Below are 16921 nucleotides of genomic sequence, written 5' to 3' on the forward strand. Positions count from 1 at the left end.
AAGAACTCAAACTTATTCCTTGACACCAGCTGCTACTGTGGCAAACTCACTGTTCAAAAGCAACTGGATATGAAGTCAGTCACTCACTTAGCTGAAATAACTTTGACAACTTATACCAGCTGAATAAGACCTCATTGTTTTCAAAAGGAGCTACTTCTTTGATTAGATTAGATTAGATTACAGTGTGGAAACAGGCCCTTCAGCCCAACAAGTCCACACCGACCCGCTGAAGCGCAACCCACCCATACCCCTACATTTACCCCTTACCTAACACTACGGGCAATTTAGCGTGGCCAATTCACCTGACCTGCACATCTTTGTGACTGTGGGAGGAAACCAGAGCACCCGGAGGAAACCCACGCAGACACGGGGAGAACGTGCAAATTCCACAGTCAGTCGCCTAGAGGTGGGAATTGAACCCGGGTCTCCGACGCTGTGAGGCAGCAGTGCTAACCACTGTGCCATCGTGCCGCCCACGAGTTTCACAAGTTTTAGCTATTTTGATTTTGGTTTTAATTTTAAGGTCATTGAGAAAATGACTGTTTAATTAATTTCTAAGTGATGTCCATCTGAGCTAAATTAATAAAAATTGAAATCTCACTATGCTACAAAATAAGCTCATTTTTAGCACAGACACTGTACATCAAATTACATATTAGCTCTCTTTCATAAATCTAACTGAGAACCAATCAAAGGACTTGAGCTTTGTGAAATATTTCTCTCTTTACAATGGGAAAACGAAAAGCTTCCAGAAAGTCAAACTCAAAGCAGTACAGACACTGTCTATTTTTTCAAAAAAGTTAGATTTTTGATTGTGCGCTGAAATAGAAAAAGAGTACTTTAAAACCCAAAGATTGATGAAGGATTGTTGCATTTTTTAAAAAGCAAGTAACCTGGCATTCATTGTAAGCACTATCCATGTAGTTGCTTGTTCAAGCAGTACTGGAAGCCTAGGTTGTAGATTATCTGGAGCCAATGGTTGTGTATGAAAGGAGCTTTGGCTGGCAACAATTAGCTGATTCATTGTGGACTAGTGACCAGTTATTGATGGTTATGACCTTCTGTCTGTCAACAACTATGTGATTGGTTTTCAGGTTGCTGAACCATTTGGGGGTGTGAATATTTTAACAGAAGTAATTGGATCTCTGGAAGGGAAAGAATCGTGTTTCAGCTCTGAATTAGAAAGCATCTCAAGTCAGTTTATTTCCCCACATCAGATGCTGTAAGCTAGGACGTGTAAGTAATAAGGCGAAAGTAAGGACTGCAGATGCTGTGGTGCTGGCAAAGCACAGCAGGTCAGGCAGCATCTGAGGAGCAGGAGAGTCGTCATTTCGGGCAAAAGACCTTCATCAGAATCAGGAATACTCCCCTGTAAGTAATAAGCCAGAAATCTTTATAATTGTGAACCAGTTATTCTGTTTCTCCTGTAAATAAGTGAATGTACCTCTAGAAGGAAGACTGAGACCTAGGTTCTGATCAGCCAAGGAATTATCTCAGCAAACCCTGTGACAGGGACCACTGAACTATCCTCCCAGTCTTTCCTTCCACCTATAACACCCACATTTTCTGGATCGAGGTGTGTGTGTGTGTGTGTGTAGAGGAGGAATTTTAAGTGCGTTAGAGTTTTAATTTGCGGTGTTATATGTTTGCATTTTAGAAATGTAATTATAATCTATTTATTTTGTAAGTAATAGTAATTCTTGTTAAGTATAGAGGTCTGGTCCTGGCTTTCAGTCATCCTGGATCAAAAAAACAGGTAAATTGTGGAATTTTATGTACTTTCTAAAATCTTTAATCTTGTGATGAATTCAGGAGTAGCAGAGCCTGATGTCCAGAGCATTAGCCCCGTGAGCTATAGCAAAATACTAAGATCACTATTCTCCACTCTTCTTCTTAAGCAGTCCTTCAGAACTGAGCAAATCTTCCACTCTGGTTTGATGGGTCTGAGAAGGCTGAGAGATCCAATATACAATCTGCAGTCACTGTCACATGCGGAACAAATGGTATTTTTACGAGGATGTTGGCTGGTATGGAAGTTGCTAGCTATGAAGAGAGGTTGAGTAGGTTAGGTTTATTTTCACTAGAAAAAAGGAGATTGAGGGGTGACCTGTTTGAGGTTTACAAAATCATGTAGGGTATAGACAGGGTGGATAGAGGTGAAGGATTCAATAACGAGAGGTCATGCTTTCAAGGTGAGAGGTGGAAAGTTTAAGGGGGATACACGCGGCAAGTACTTCACACAGAGGGTGGTGGGCATTTGGAACGCGTTGCCAGCAGAGGTGGTAGAGGCAGACACGGTAGATTCATTTAAATTGCGTCTGGACAGATGCATGAGTAGGTGGGGAGCAGAGGGATACAAATGCTTAGGAATTGACCGATAGGTTTAGACAGTACATTTGGATTGGCTCAGGCTTGGAGGGCCAAAGGACCTGTTCCTGGGCTGTAAATTTTCTTTGTTCTTTGTTCTTTGAAAAGTCAGTGGAAGAATGTAGGTTTGTCCTCACTGTCTTTGATGCTTCAACTTTGAGAAACTTAGTCACAACGGTGCAAAGGCAATGTGCTCAATTCCTTCTTAAATGCCCTTCTTTATTTTGATTGGTCACAAGTTAGGGAATTCCCCTGAGTCAATGGGGACATTTGATCTCTTCAGGGATGCTTTGATGAGATCACTAAAATATTTCGCTGTATTCCTGGGGGTCTCCTGCTACGATGGAGTTCCGAATGGACCACTTGCTTTGGGAGCATGGTGTCACATTTAGGAATGAAATATCCCAACCAGCAGTGCTGAGTATGAGTGATTAGCACCTCAATGCTGGATCCATTCACGTGGGAATGGATACTTCTGTTGGATAGACTTTCTTCCTACTATCGTTGTATTATTCTCAACTAATATAACATATCAGTTGATATTTTAAAGGTGAAATTTGCAATTATTCTTTACTTAGAAACACACTGATTTCCAGTAAACCTCTAATGTACAATAAATCAATAAGACAGAATATTGTCAAGGACTGGGAAGGCTAGATCTGGTACTGTGACTCTACTATGATTCAAAACCATATTGAATTAACTAGGAATCATCAACCTTGGCCACATTGTCAGGTGTAGCACGGTGTAAAATTGTGGGGTTGGTCAAGGAAGAAATCAGATTTGTGTGGTATAGAGAGAGAACGTTATTTTATCACAGAAGCATCTGCAAGCTGTTGTTACAGCAGGATAATGGCTAAAATAAAGAGGGATGACTGACTTCCCCAAGTAGGATTACTAGACTACAAGAAAGAATGCAAAATCTAGAGAATATTGCAAGAAGTAGGGCAACATCTTGGAGTAACATATTTGACTAGAAAGGGAAGAACTGCTGGCTTGATTCCACACTCCATTTTAAATCTCATGATTTTGGGGTGAAGTTGTACAGGAATTATTCCTCCTGATGGGGTTATGTACAGACATAGAAGGGTAGGTCAGTAAGATTCTTAAATTTCATTTCAGCCTAAGATAAAGCCTGAGATTTTGGTTTCTTGTCAACATTTTTTATTTTGAAGAGAAGATGAATGTAATGTACCCTCAGCTGAAATGCTGGTTTTCTGGCATCATTTTACTTCTGCCATTCTTAGAGATATGACAGAGGTCAAGAAAGTCCCATCCCACAATTAGCAGGTAACCAATTAAGAGTATTTAATTGGGGGAGGTGGTGGCCTCATGGTATTTTCGATCGATCATTAATCCAGAAATCCAGAATAATGTTCTGAGGACATGGGTTTGAATCTTGCCACAGCAGAATTTGAATTCAATAAAAAAAATCTAGAATTAAGAGTTGACTGATGACCATAAAACAATTGTCAATTGTTGGAAAAACCCAGCTGGTTCACTAATATCCTGTAGGGAAGAAAATCTGCCATCCTTACCTGGTCTGGCCTACATGTGACTCCGGAGCCACAATGTTGTGGTTGACTCTCAACTGCTCTCTGAAATGGTCTTGCAAGCCAATCAGTTGTATCAGTCGCTAGGAAGTCACAACAAAGACATGAAACTGGACTGCCTACTGGCATTGTGGATCAATCCACAGCAAGTGGACTGCAGCGATTCAAGAAGGCAGCTCACCACCACCTTCTCAAGGGCAAATAGGGATGGGCTATTAATGCTGGCCAGCCAGCAACGCCCAAGTCCCACAAATGAATTTAAAAAAACTTGAAAGCTTATTAAGACTTATTGTCATAAGGCAATTGGAATTTTCCAGTCAGCTTCCAGACCCTCCAAGATGTTGCAGACTAGGCCAGCTGCCTACAAGTGGCAGACCTGGAGGGTTAACATCTAAGGCAGGTTTTGTAACCATATCTCACTCTGCAGTTGTACTCCCCTGACAATGGAGGTAATTTCTTAAATTTGAAAGTTTAAGGTTTTGGAGACAGGTGAATCAAAATGGAAGCCCACCCTATCTCTCTCTTTGACTCCTACTTGAAATACAGACTTCATCTCCTTCCAAACTGTGCATCCTCCTGACCTTGCAGATTCAAAAGCCAATTTGCTTCCCTTTATTTGGATGGTTCACCATGCTCTTCCCACCCCTCTGGTCAATGATTGTTCACTTTGAGGAACATCTCTACCTGCTGACTATTTCACCCGCACAGAGTGGGGTTGTGACTCCCATCTATTCCTCATGTCAGGATTCTGTCCAAAAATGGAAATAAATTAGTGCCTGTTCTTTCTAGCTATGGATCTGTTAGAAAGAAAATCTGTTGTTCTGGGAGGCTAAATATTAAAACGTGTTAAGCTTCATTCCTTTCTAATGTGTTGGGGAAGACTTTCTCAGTATCCGTTCAAATGAAAAGAATATATCTTTCTTGTAGTTTCAGGCTGAATAAATCTGTATAAAATACCTTAATGTCATTGGTCATATTGCATGGTATATAGTTGTGTCCATACTTTGCTTTGTAACCAGGCTAATCTAGTATTTGATGACTAATTAATTTCAGCCTAATGGTAAAGGCTGAGACTTTGGTTTCTTGTGGACATTTTTTTATTTTGAGAGGAAGATGAATGTAATTAATTTTCAGAGTGTTGGGGTTCTTCAATACTCACTGTTCGATCTGGATACATCCAACCTCAATATCCGTAAGTATGTGCTCTGTTCATTTTGTTGCAGTGCAAGAGGTTGTCAGGCTTCATTTGAGTTCCATTGATACATACCTTTGTTGCATAATTGATTTGGTGAAAGCATAAGATTCATAGAATCATAGATTCCTCAAAATTTTATTCTGGGCAATGGCAGACAGGACACCATGAAACTCATGCAGCACCACACTTTAACTGCAAATGGAAAAATTCAGCCCCACATGTTAGTTTATCAATTAAATTGTATACAGTGTCTAAAGCCACCATTAAAGTAATTGATCATCCGTCAATCAATCTCAGAGACCTAGATTCTGACTGACTGGGTTGAGTTTTCATGTTTCTGATAGTGCTACCAGTGAGGTGTGGGTGGAATCAGATGAAATAGTGCAAAAGATTGGGAAGATTTAAAAGAAAATGAGTTACACACCGAAACACTTATTGTTCTGTTTTCTATGTTATTTAAACTGCTTCCAGTTCCAATTTGCCCATATCAAGTTCCTGCTCTAAAACTGGTCACTAAGTGAAAGTCTAGAATGTGCCAAATCAAATTTCTCATGGCAAGTTTTTTGGTATACAGACACTAATAGGCATGAGATTATTTTTACAAGACTTTCCATTTCACGTCACATTTACTTTGCTAAGAAAATGACTAGCGTACACCAAATAAATGATTAAATGTTTCAGTAGAAAGTTTTGGAAGTAATTTAATTTCAAATCAATGAAAATTATTCTCAGGTGGAGAAATGGGCATCCTCTTTCAAAATGTTTATCTTCCCTTTCATGCAAAACCTACAGTTTCTTTTTGTCTATTTCAAACATCTAACATTTAGAGTAGAAAAGCCATGTAATTAACTTGAGTTTATATATCTGAGCCAGATTTGTTTTGCTGGAGCTATTGTTTGGCTTTCGCTAGATTTCAATTTTAGCTACTTTCTATGTTTTGAAAATGTTCCACCATTCCTTTATCCATTTTCACACGACATTTCATTCCATTGTACAACTTATCAAAGCCTTTTGCAAATGTTTCTGGTATTTCATACAATCCTGTGATTTCCCACAACAGTCTGTCAATGTTCCCAAAAGCTTTCACAAACACTATTCTCCACAGATGGCTTCACCGATTGCTTTTTGTAACAGACTGTAGCCTTAATATCAGCACATCACAATTCTAATTATAACATTTTGAGATAAACTTGCACCTATAAATTACACTCAATATGAGAGAAGAAACTCTTAAATTGATGTAATCAATGGGAGTATTAATATTTTAAACTGAAAATACATAAACAGAAATTAAACATTATCATGGAAGATTTGATTCATATAAAACAGAATCTTTGTTTGACAAACAGAATAAAAGTACAAGAAGAAGCAACAAGCTGAAAGACAACTTAACAAAGGTAACAGATTGTTGCCAAATAGTCATTCCCAGAGAATTTTGTTGATGGGTGCATCTTATGTAATTTTCAAACTCAGTAAAAAGTAAGTTTCATCTTGTTTAGCTGTATTTCATTCCCATTCATCTTACTTATGGAGAGCTATTAAAAAAATGTTTTTGTTTATGGTATTTGGGAAAATATTAAATTATGAACATATTGAAGGAATATTAAAAGGAAATATGTTGTTTAATTTTATATAATGTTTTGACAAACACAGAAATAGCTGGAAAAACTCGGCAGGTCTGGCAACATCTGTGGAGAGAAATCAGAATCAACCTTTCAGGTCCAGTGAATCTTCTTCAGAACTAGTTTAACTTCAGAACTGGTTTAATTCAAATATTCTTTATTATTTTTAGTTCCTTTGGGTTAAAGCATCAACAGAAACTTATTGTTGAATGATAGTTTCCAATTCTGGATATCAATCAAACATTGTGCAGCCATGCTTAGTAATTAGGCACATATTTAACCTCACTCCTGTTTTGTAACAAATGAATATTGCTATGTAAATAATTATCTGATGTAAATGCTCTAAATGTCATTTTTGCGACTTGATCAAAGGTCATCATTGCCTCATTTTTTTATTTGATATGAAATTTCTATCCTGGTTTTAAGTGTCATGATTATTTAGCATAGTGGAGTGACAACAGATGCTGAATTCATGGAAACCTCCCTTTCATTTTTGTCATATTTAACAAAGTTGACATGGAGATTTATATTTGAATGAATTTTCCAATGGATATTCCCACATATATCGAGGTTAGATGAAATACAAATCACTATTTTCAAAGATATAATAGGCTCAATCAAACAGTAAAATGTGTTTTAATTTACTTACCGTGGTTTATTTATCTATCATTTACATGAGAGACAGTTTTTTAAAAATGTAAAATATATATTTAAGCCTATTATTTTATATCCCTCTGAATGTTTTTTTCTACCTTAATGCAAAAGCTAGTCTGTCCTCAGTTCACTGAACTGTACATTCTCAACTTCCAGAAAGTAATTATCCTAAACTTGTTTTTTTTGATGCCATGTTATGTTTCAGCACATCATCATAATTTGGCACCATATCTCTGCTGAATGGTGATTTTTAAACAATGTCTTAATGGCCTCTAAATTTTCTCCCAAAATAAAAAGGAACTAATTTTTTCCCCATTTTTTATGCGTAAATGTGGGCACAACTTCAAGCACAGTTACATGTGGAAATCTAAAAGTTGTTGTTGGAGATGCATCATTATTACTACTAGCTTCAGGGAAAACACTTTTTCTTGCCATTGAAATACATGAAATTGATGTACTTAATCTAGAGAAATGAATCAAAAGCTTATCTTGCCTTTTCCATTCCAAGTTCTGTTCTAATGACATTGTATTTATTAATTATGGGGTAAGAAACTCTCCAGTATGGAAAATTTATTATATATGATCTGTTCAATATAGTTTCATGTTACTGGAAGATTTTGGTGCTAAAGCCTCCTGTGTTTGGGTATTGGACAGGTTATCAGGAGCGATCTTCTCCTTACCTCCAGTAGCCATCCACAGAGTCTACTGTTGACCTTAAGATGTGCAGAACCTGGGACTATTGCAGGTTGAAGGAGGAATCATGGTAGCTGCCATGAAACCGAGTACAAGATGTGTTTCCTCTACTTGCAGACCAGTCACTCAATAACTGGAAGCCTGATCTGTTCATGAATCTGTCTAGAAGCTCTAATCATTGTGCCTCAATAGTTAGCTGTGTACAGAAGATGGACTCTGAACCTAGGAGAATCCACTAATGGAAATGTATGCCAATAGCCTCAATGTCTGTCCCTGGCTATCTGTCTCAAACTGCATGCATTTCCCTGCCCCCTGCAGTATGAAATCTATGAGCTGCCTAATGGTTTGATGGGCTGCTTGATAAGAGATACCACCTAGGTCAGCAGCAATGTCTGAGACCTGCTGCCTGAATCGGTGCCAGTCTACTTCACCACTGATTCTCTGTCATTTACAAGTAGCTGATACCTGGTTAGTGTCTACTTCCTTGCAGTCTCTAGGTTCCTTTAGCTTCCACCTGACCAGGAGGATGCTCTGCTGATGCTCTTTTTTTGTTACTCCATTCAATGTCAGAGAAAAGCCTGTTTCCATCTCAACTCCCCCAGTTGCCTCTCATACATTCACTGGGATTTCCTCTATCAACCTCTCTGGCTCAAGTGACAGCAGTAGCTTCACATCCCTCTCTAATGCAATGACTCATTGTTCCCAAACACCCAGTCTCTCAGCGCCAGCAATGGTAATGAATTGAACAGCTGAATATAAGCCTCCTGATCCTAAACAAGTGTTGACCTGTGCATCCATTAACACTCAGGAGTCTCATTATGTTCTTGGCAGCTGCAACCTGACATGTCTCATATGCTCAGATTTCCCCTCTAGCCTGACCGAAAACTTAAAACTAATGCTCAAGAGCCTTTTAGTGAGGACAAAAACCACGAGGTGTGTGTGCTTCCTGCTTTCATCCACCTTAAAAATCACTTTGTTTTCTTGTGGTGTTTGAATCCTGTGATTTCATTGTAAGTCCACACTCAATTTCAACCCCTTGGGCAAATCAAAATATAGCCCATGAAGTTGAGTCATGATTATTTCTATGCATTGTACAATGTAATAATAAGGAATATTTGAACTAAACTAGTTGTAGGCAGAATTGGCTCTGTAGGTAGCCATAAAGCTAGGGGAATCTTTGTTAGGTATGCATAAACATTGCAATTGAGAGTGTGATACTGGAAAAGCACAGCAGGTCTGGCAGCATCCGGGGAGCAGGAGAATTGCTGATGAAGGGCTCTGGCCCGAAATGTTGATTCTCCTGCTCCTCGGATGCTACCTAACCTGCTGTACTTTTCCAGCAACACACTCTCGATTCTGATCTCGAGTATCTGCAGACCTCACTTTCTCCCATAATCATTGCAATGTTGAGTAAGCGACAACTTAAAACTCGGAATCCATGAGGGGACTGTGGGCCAATAGCAACAACTGTAGCAGAATTGTACTCAATGAAAATCTATAGCGTCATGGGCTGGCATAACCTCACTCTGTTTTTTTCCACAACTTCATGGGATCAATTTCGATTCAGTGAAGGGTAAAGGAGGCCACAAACTGTACTAGGCATACCTAAGAATAAAGGTGTCATTCTTGTGACACTACGACACAGGGCTACGTTTATGTCAAACAGGGTAGTACATGCAAAAAACAGAACTAAACAATCCCACAACCAACAGATCAGATCGAAGATCTGCAGTCTTACCACATCCAGTCATAAATTTCAGTGGACAACTAATAACTAACAGGAAGTGGAGTTTCCACAAATATCCCCATCCTCAACATTGAGAAGTCCATTCATCAATGCAAAGGACAAGGCAGAAGTATTTACATTCATCTTCAACCAGCAGTGTCATGTACATGATATACCTTGATCACTAAGGTACCTAGCACTAAGCGTGTCAGTCTTCAATAATTTTGAATTAGTCTGCATAATAATCAAGAAACTACTGAAGGTACTGGATACTGCAAAGACTATGGACCTTTGAAAACTTGTACTACAGAACCAAACACATCCAAGGCAAAATATTATAAGGCAGTTACAAGACAGGTATTTGCCTGCCAATGTGGAAAATTGCACTGGAATGTCCTGTGTACAAAATAGTAGGAGGCTGGAAGACCCCTCCTGCTTGTCCACCTTGGATTCCAGCATTTGCAGTTTTTTTGTCTCTGACCGTGTGGAAAAAAAGCATGATGAATCCATCTTGGCCAATTCCTGCCTCAACTATCTATTATTGATCATCAAAGCAGTGGAATGGGTCATTGATGGTGCTGTTAAGCAGCAATTGCAAAATAGTAATCTGCTCACTGGCACTTAGCTTGGCTTCTATCAGGACCACTCAGCTCCTAGTTTTGTTACAGCATTGGTCCAATTACTGACAAAACAGATGCAATACAGAAGCCAAGTGAAAGTGACTGCCCATCTGACTGAACCCTATCAAAGATGAGGTCAATGAAAATCAGGAGAAAAAATCTCTGCTGGTTGGAGTTATACCTAGCACAAAAGAGGATGGTTGTGGTTGTTGGAGATCAGTCATCTCAGTCACAGGATGTATTTTGCAGGAGTTTCTCAGGTGTGACAAAAGGTGTATTTTGTCAATTTTTTACTGAAATGATGCTGAGATGGAGATGGAGGTGGAGTGTGGTCTGTTCCAAGCTAATAAAATAAACAGCTTGTGAGGCCTCGGGGTTTTTAAAGATTTTTTTTAAGTTGGAACAATGGATGCAGCATAAAAGGGTGGAGTCAGCCTCCTATAGAAGCAAGATTTTAGTTTAGCTTTGATTAGTTGTGAAACTGGTTGTCACCTTTCTCTCTGTTACAGCTAAAAGCTTAGGTTCTCTTCCTGCTGCCAGAATGTGAGACAATCTATTTTGTTGAATTTGCCTTTGCCAAATGAATGTTTATGAGGTGTTAGGAACTGTTCCTGTTTAGGAGTTAAATAATCTATTATTCTGTAAAGTTTTCCAATTGTTAAAGTTAGACTAATTCTTCTTTCCTTTGTATCTTAACTGTAGAGTAAGAACAAAGTGTGTTTTGCTTAAAGCCTAGTAGTGTGACCAATTGAATTACATCTGGAACACAGTATCTTACAATAGCCTTTAAATAAGATAAAAGTTAGGGTCTAGGCTATCTACTTGATGTATTTACAAGGGGGTTTGGTCTGATCCATAATGCAGGGTAGTTTCCTAGTCCCAATTGTATTCAGCTGGTCCATCATAAAGTCAGAAGTGAGGATGTCTGCTTCTGATTGTAACAAATGTTCAGCACCATTCAAGACTCTTCAGATACTGAAGCTGTGTCCATTTGCAACTAGACTTAGACAGCAACCAAGTTTGGAATGATATATGTAAACTAAAATTCACAAGATTAGAGTGGTGCTGGAAAAGCACAGCAGGTCAGGCAGCATCCGAGGAGCAGGCCTCCATCCACCTATTGCACTCTCAACTATCTTCTCCCCAGCCCCACCCCCTCCAATTTATCTCTCCACTCTGGAGGCTCTCAGGCTCATTCCTGATGAAGGGTTTTTGCCCAAAACGTCAATTTTCCTGCTCCTCGGATGCTTCCTGACCTGGTCTGCCTTTCCAGCACCACTCTAATCTTGACTCTGATCTCCAGCATCTGCAGTCCAACCTTACGGCGAATCTTCTGGCAAGGATGCCTACCTTGAAGAAGTTCTCCTCCTCTCTCTACAAAGATCTCAGGGAGTCTCTCTCTCTCTCTCTCTCTCTCTCTCTCTCTCTCTCTCTCTCTCTCAAACCCCAGGTCATCTCCTCTGCCCTGAAGCTGTTCAACCATGTCCTGCAACAGACTTGCCACCACAGCCACATCTGCTTCCTCAGTGCTTGCCTCCGAAACCAACTGATCCCACATGGACTCCGGACTACATTCAAACCAGCACAGTTTGGATCCGAACAGGACAACCAGTACAGACTACAAATTCAAAACCACCAGCAATGGTTCTCCTTTAGGATCCTCCTCTGCTCCACACTTGCAGCCAGCTATGCCTCAACTGAGGTCCACACTCTCTCAGAACTGCAAAGGATCTCTTCTGTACTATATCCTAAGAAGAATTTATACTCTCAACAAACAATATTTCTACATTATCTCAAACATCAAAAACTGTAAATACAACAAACGTTTATATACCCACCTCCATAACCAGCACTCCACAAACATTCCAGAAGCTTCCCCTGGCCTCCAGAACTGCTCGACAGCCATTAGCCACAAGGCTGGTACACCCACCATCCCCACGGCAATCGATGATATCACTTCCACTCCATCACGGCCATATCCGCAACCACTTCCGCCCCTAACGATTTCACATGCACCACGTGTGACATCCCTTCTACCCCTCACATCATCGCAGACATCACGCGTTCCGTGACTTCCACCCACCTTACTGCCGCTGTTGCCACTACTTCCACCCCCAATAACACCACTCACTTGCATACTGCCAACACGCCCCACACAGATTCCACTGTCACCAACAACCCCCCGCCCCCAGAACCCTGAGTGGAACATCACCTCTGCTAATGATTCCACCCCAATTCCTCCTACCACTACTCCCACTCCAGTTACAGGGTCTGCCCCCACTCCCAGCTCCGCCCCCACTCCCAGCTCCACACCCACACGAGGTCCTAGCTCCCAGCCCTGTCGTGTTTTCACCATCCCCCAGATCTCCCCCTCACTGAGGACGAATGATCAGTCCTCAGCAAAGGCCTTACCTTCATCCCCCGCCGTTCACACATCAACGAATTTAATACACATTGTGACGTCGAACACTTCTTCCGCCGCTTCCGCCTCTGAGCTTACTTTTACAATGAGGACTCTCGCTAACCTTCCGAGGACCCCTTCGCCCACCTCTAACACACTCCATCCATTTGGACACCCCATGCTGACCTATTACCCGCCCTTGACCTCTTCATTTCCAACTGCCGCCGGGACATTAACCGCCTCAACCTGTCTACCCTCCTCCCCCATTCCAACCTCTCACCCTCACAACGCACAGCCCTCCACTCTCTCTGCTCCAATCCCAACCTTACCTTCAAGCCAGTGGATAAAGGGCTTAGATTGGCACACTGACCTCTACACCACTGAAGCCAGACGCCAACTCGAAGACACCTCCTCCTACGGCCCCCTCGACAATGACCCCAACCCCCATCACCAAACCATCATCTCCCAGACCATATACAACCTCATCACCTCAGGAGATCTCCCATCCACAGCTTCCGACCTCGTAGTTCGGGAACCTCGCACGATTCTACCTCCTTCCAAAGATCCACAAGCCTGACCACCCCAGCTGACCAATTGTCTCAGCCTGCTCCTGCCCCACCGAACTCATCTCCAGTTACCTCGATACTGTCCTATTCCCCTAGTCCAGGAACTCCCCATATATGTTAGAGACACCACCCACGCTCTCCACCTCCTCCACGACTTCTGTTTCCCCAGCCCCCAATGCCTCATCTTGACGATGGGCATTCAATCCCTCTACATCCCCATCCGCCATGACCAGTGCCTCCAAGCCCTCTGTTTCTTCCTCTCCCGACATCCTCAACAGTACCCTTCCACTGACACACTCATTCGTTTAGCTGAACTGGTCCTCATCCTTAATAATTTCTCCTTCGAATCCTCCCACTTCCTCCATACACAAGAGGTAGCCATGGGTACCCGCATGAGCCCCAGCTATGCCTGTCTCTTTGTTGGGTACGTAGAACAGTCCATCTTCCGGAGTTACACTGGCACCACTCCCCATCTCTTCCTCTGCTACATTGATAACTGCATCGGTGCTACCATGTGCTCCTGCGAGGAGGTTGAGAAGTTCATCAACTTCACCAACACATTCCACCCCGACCTTAAGTTCACTTGGACCATTTCTGACACCTCCCTTCCCTTCCTGGACATCTCCATCAACATCAATGATGAGCAACTCAACACTGACATGTTTACAAACCGGCTGACTCCTACAGCTACCTGGATTACACCTCTTCCCAACCTACCTCCTGCAAAAATGCTATCCTGTATTCCCAATTCCTCCGCCTCCACTGTATCTGCTCCCAGGAGGACCAATTCCACCAAGAACACACCAGATCGCCTCCTCGTTTAGAGACAGTAATTTTCCTTCCCACGTGGTTGAAGATACCCTCCAACACATCTCATTCATGTCCCGCACCTCCACCCTCAAACCCTACCCCTCCAACCGCAACAAGGACAGAACCCCTGGACCTCACCTTCCAACCCGCCAACCTCCACATAAGCCTTATCATCCGCCGACATTTCCGCCAAACAGACCCCACCATCAGGGATATATTTCCCTCCCCACCCCTATTCGCTTTCTGCAAAGACCGTTCCCTCCGTGGCTACCTGGTCAGGTCCATGTCCCCCAACAACCCACCCTCCCGTCCTGGCATCTTCCCCAACCTGCGCCCACACCTCCTCCCTCACAGCCATCCAAGGTCTGCACATCCACAAATGTCATTTATTGTATCCGTTGCTCCCGATACGGTCCCCTTTACATTGGGGAGATTGAATGCCTTCTCGCAGAGCGTTTTACGGAACATCTCCAGGACATCTGCACCAATCAACCCCACCTCCCCGTGGCTGAACATTTCAACTCCCCCTCCCACTCAGCTGAGGACATGCAGGTCCTGGGCATCCTCCACCACCGCTCCATCATCACCTGAGCCCAGAGGAAGAACGCCTCGGAACACTTCAACCCCAGGGCATCAATGTGGACTTGACCAGTTTCCTCATTTCCCCTGCCCCCACCTTATCCCAGATCCAACCTGCCAGCTCAGCACCATCCTCATGACCTGTCCTACCTGCCAATCTTTCTTCCTATCGATCCACTCCAGCCTCTTCTCTGACCTATCACCTTCATCCCCACCTCTATCCACCTATTGCACTCCTAGCTACCTTCTCCCCAGCCCCACCCCTCTCTCATTTATCTCTTCACCCTGGAGGCTCCCAGTCTTATTCCTGATGAAGGACCTTTGCCCGAAACGTTGATTTTCCTGCTCCTTGGATGCTGCCTGACCTGCTGTCTTTTCCAGCACCACTCTAACCTAGACTCTGATCTCCAGCATCTGCAGTCCTCACTTTTGCTGAAAATTCACAAGTGCCAGGCAAAGACCAACTCTAATAATTGCCCCTTAGCATTCAATGGCATTACCATTATCCTCCACTATCAACATCCTGGGGGTTACAAATTACCAAAAATTAAAGTGGACTGGCCATTTGAAAACTATGACTACAAGAACAGGTCAGAGACTAGGAATTCTGTGGCAGCTAACTCACTTCTTGACTCCACAGTACCTGTCCACCATCTATAAGGGCAAATGTCAGCAATGTGATGGAATAATCCTCACTTTCCTGATTGAGTGCAGCTCCAATATTTAAGAAGCTCAACACCATCTAGGACAAAGCAGATCACTTGATTGGCTGTGTATTCATCACTTTCAACACTTACACCCTTCATTACCAGTGCACAGTAACAGCAGTGTGTAACATCTGCAAGATTCACTGCAGTAACTCACCAAGGCTCCTCTGGCAGCACCTTTCAAACGTATGACATTGACCATCATGAAAGACAAGGAGAGGTAGTGTGTGGAAACCTCAATACTTGCAAATTCCCTTCCAAGCTGCATGCCACCAAGCCATAGAAATGTATTATTATTCTTTCACTGTTGCTCAGTTAAAATCTTGGGACTCCCTCTCTAACACTGTTGTGGGAGTACCTACAGCACATGGACTACAACTGTTCAAGAAGCCAGCTCACTTTCATCTTCTCCATGGCAGATAGGGATTGTAATAAATCCTGACTTCCATAGCAGCACTCACATCCCATAGACAAATAAAGAAAAGATGTGTGGTTCAAAATTGTAGGCTGAGTCATGCCACTATATAATTGAGTTTGTAAAAAATTGAACTTTACTGTCAGTCTCACTGTTGAAATGCACTGACTAAGCAAGGCTGCTGTATTTGTGTGAACCAGTCACAGATATTTAGGAAATAAAAACTGAAAGAACTGTGGATGGTGTAAATAAGAAACAAAAACAGAAATTGCTGGAAAAGCTCAGCAGGTCTGGCAGCACCTATGGAGAGAAATCAGTGTTAATGTTTCGGTTCAAGTGATCATTCCTCAGATATTTAGGGTTACTAATTAATTTAGATGCCCAGGCAGTGACATGTGTAAATGACTGACAATCAATGGTATGAAATTAATGTCATTCCTTTCCTTCCAGTTATGAATTGTTTTTGGAGATCTTAAAAATGTCAAGTTTTAAATATAATTTTGTTAACTTTTCATGTTTATATTTCCCCTCCTTTTTTCCTCGTTACTGTTGATTTGACATTAAATTCACCCCTTTAATTTACTATTTCTCTTTCTGTTTATTTCAGTCCTTCAATCAGAAAATGCTGGTCCTGTTCATCCATGTCCTAAGTGCTTTTTATTTTGCTGTACTGTTATCAACTGTACTTGCTGCAACTTAGTGGGTAAAGTCTTATTGAGCTGAATGGTTCAGGAGAAAGCTGAACAACCATCAGAAGTGTTAAGATGCTGTGCAACAAAGACTGGCCGATTGTGTTTGGCTAATTATTTCTTGGCTTTAACTTTTATTGCACTTATTACAATCTTGCGCTGGGGGAGAGCCGTACATCACAAAAGGTGAGTTGTTTCATCTATTATGCCAATAATTCATTATATTTAATGCAGATAGCATCAGGAGGTACATGAGGTATAATTAGATAGCAGTAATGAACTTGCATTATTAGCATATTACCATTCTACCTCCTATTCACAATT

General features: G+C 41.8%; 1 long non-coding RNA gene across 1 annotated transcript in view; it reads left to right on the forward strand.

Annotated features, from left to right (window-relative positions):
- LOC122559069 (uncharacterized) overlaps positions 1–16921 on the forward strand; it is a 70924-nt gene that overhangs the window by 33828 nt on the left and 20175 nt on the right. Inside the window, exon 2 of the long non-coding RNA XR_006314329.2 lies at positions 16516–16783. This is a non-coding gene — a long non-coding RNA (uncharacterized LOC122559069). The remainder of the gene's footprint in view (positions 1–16515; positions 16784–16921) is intronic.

Source organism: Chiloscyllium plagiosum, unplaced genomic scaffold (genome assembly GCF_037043375.1).
Source record: "Chiloscyllium plagiosum isolate Xiang-an unplaced genomic scaffold, Cpla_swu_hap1 HiC_scaffold_14, whole genome shotgun sequence".
In the NCBI taxonomy this organism is placed as follows: domain Eukaryota; kingdom Metazoa; phylum Chordata; class Chondrichthyes; order Orectolobiformes; family Hemiscylliidae; genus Chiloscyllium; species Chiloscyllium plagiosum.